Genomic DNA, 2,500 nt, shown 5'->3' on the forward strand with positions numbered 1-2,500 from the left:
TCATTGCCCACCCTAACCCCCCCAACCCCCCTTCCCCCCCCAACCCCCCTTCCCCTCTCCCGACACACACACACACACACACACCCCGACTCCATTTCATTTCCCTGTGAGGAGCTAGCCAATCTGGAACCCAAGGTGAGACGGCCGCCATGCTGGTGTGCTAGCGAGTGTGTGAGCGAGTGTGTGAGCGAGTGTGTGAGCGAGCGGGCCGGGGTCTCATTTATATCTGCGGAGCCGCTGAGGTGAAGCAAATGAAGTAGAGTCGGCCTTATCTCGCGGCGCGCGTGCCCGGCGCAGGTCATTAACCGGACTCGGACGCCGCCACGCAGGGAGGGGACGCTGCGGTTTGGGGGGGGACAGCTGATGGGTTATTTCACTTTGCTAATGCTGGAGCACATGCACATCACTGATAATAATAATGTGTGTGTGTCTGTGTGTGTGTGTGTTTGTGAGTCGAGCGTAGAGGTGTGTGTGCGTGTGTCTGTGTGTGTGTGTGTGTGTGTGTGTGTGTTTGTTATTCAAGGGTAGTGGTGTGTGTGTGTGTGTGTGTGACAGGGATGGCAAAAGTTTGTACACTACACGTGATATGACTGTCAGGTTCAGTGAGAGTCAGTGATGAAAACATTCAGGCTGCACTCACTGTGTGTGTGTGTGAGTGTGTGTGTGTGTCTGCCTGCGTCTACGCGTGTGTCCATATATGTATGTGTGTATACATGTGTGTGTTTGCGAATGTAGTGGATTACAGGCCTACACCATGGATTATGGTCCAAGATCAACAGCTTTCCTCTTAGAGCAAACATCCTTACTGTTACACCACAAACAAACAACCATGATCTCCACCCCAGCCCCCTACACACACACAAACACACACACACACACACACACACACACACACACACACACACACACACACACACACTCCTCTCCTGCCTTCCTATCTAGACACAGGGTCAGTACATGGCATGCTGCCTGCATTACTCTCCTGTGCAAGACTAGTAAAAGCCGTAAGGTGTAGGGAGAATGTGAAATGCTTCATGTTGGACACCAGCTGTCTGCAGCAGGGCTCGTGGCCCTGGGTTTCAATAAGTCTAATCTCAAGTCCCCGGTGGCCCCGTGCAGCCCTCCAGCTATATTTAATATTGATCACTGCTATTGATCAAGTGTCCGCGCCTCGTTTCGGGATATATGTACTTTTAAACCCGCGCTGCTGATTCAACAGTTTGAGCCGCGGGATCAAAGGGTCACGCATTCAGACAGGTTCCAAATGAAAGGAGGAAGGTATTCAGACACACACGCGCGCACATACACACACACACGCGTGCATACACACACACACACACACCTTAGAGCAGTAGAATTGCCCAGAACTGGCCCAGGTCTTGGGTACAGTAGATCTGGCAAATTCAGAAGTGTTCTGTCAGTGTGGTTACAGGTCTTAGATTATATCGGAGCGCTTTGTGGCTACTGTTGCACTGCTTTGTGGCTACTGGTCTCAGGTTATATCAGATAATCTTTGTGGTACTTGTGTCACATTATATGGGAACTCCTTGTGGCTATTGGTCTCAAATTATTTCAGATTGTCTTTGTGGTACTGGTCTCCAGTTATATGGGAACTCTTTTTGGTCTTGGATTATTTGTGACCTTTGCAGCTTCTGGTCTTGTGTTGGAGGTGACCCACACCAGGGCCCGGTTTGAGCAGAGTGGTGCAGATTTTGGCCGAGTTGGTTGGTGGTACCCCCCTCTAGCAGTTGTTCTTGTAATGGATTTGGCACAGGATCTGGCACTGATGTGGATCGGATAAGCACAGGTACGGGTACGGCACAGGCCCCCGGTAAATCAGAGGCCTGCTTTTGAAGTCAGCCACTATTTCGCAGGACGCCTCCAATGCCAAAAGAGCAGAAGAAAAACCTGCTTAATCACCTCCCGGTCAGCCCTTTATCCCAATTGATTGACTTTTGCAGGGATAGGTTTTTTTATTTTTTTTTTATTTTTTAATAGCGGGTTCGTAAGTCAGCTTTACCTCTTGTAAATGTCTCGGTGCGAACAATAGCTTGTGCCAACGGCACCGTCGATGCCAAATGCATTAAAGCATCCTGATTGGCTCTCCCAGTGCCCACAGAGCTTTGTGGTTTCATGGTTTCCCTAGTAAAGCAGTGATTTAGATCAGAAGTAGAGAAAGGCTGTTTATAATTCAGGCTCTTTTGCTATCAACCTTTTATACTGGCTTTAAATGTGCATGACATATTGAAATAAATGAATGAGTAAGTGGTTTCACTGTAATATCTACTAAAGATAACGACATAAGATGCATTAAAGTACTTATACGAGACGTGCCTAATATAGAGGCTTAGGAATGCCAATCATTTGTCAACCTGGAGTCTGCCTGTCAGACAGCTATTTGAGATGTTTTAAAAAATGAGATGAGCTCAAGTATCTCAAAGTGTGTCGATGCGATGGATATTTCCTGGTTGCTAGCTTGGCAGTCTTGTTGGATTCTTAA

The 2,500-nt window shown here is 48.1% G+C and overlaps 2 protein-coding genes across 6 annotated transcripts in view; one reads left to right on the top strand and one right to left on the bottom strand.

Moving 5' to 3' along the window:
- The window catches only part of LOC134068177 (forkhead box protein N3-like), a 224,748-nt gene that overhangs the window by 86,225 nt on the left and 136,023 nt on the right, over nucleotides 1–2,500 (bottom strand). The gene's annotated exons all lie outside the window — the stretch shown is intronic.
- The window catches only part of LOC134067926 (forkhead box protein N3-like), a gene marked incomplete at its 3' end in the record, with an annotated part of 31,980 nt that overhangs the window by 14,348 nt on the left and 15,132 nt on the right, over nucleotides 1–2,500 (top strand). The gene's annotated exons all lie outside the window — the stretch shown is intronic.

Source organism: Sardina pilchardus, chromosome 20 (genome assembly GCF_963854185.1).
Source record: "Sardina pilchardus chromosome 20, fSarPil1.1, whole genome shotgun sequence".
Classification (NCBI taxonomy): domain Eukaryota; kingdom Metazoa; phylum Chordata; class Actinopteri; order Clupeiformes; family Clupeidae; genus Sardina; species Sardina pilchardus.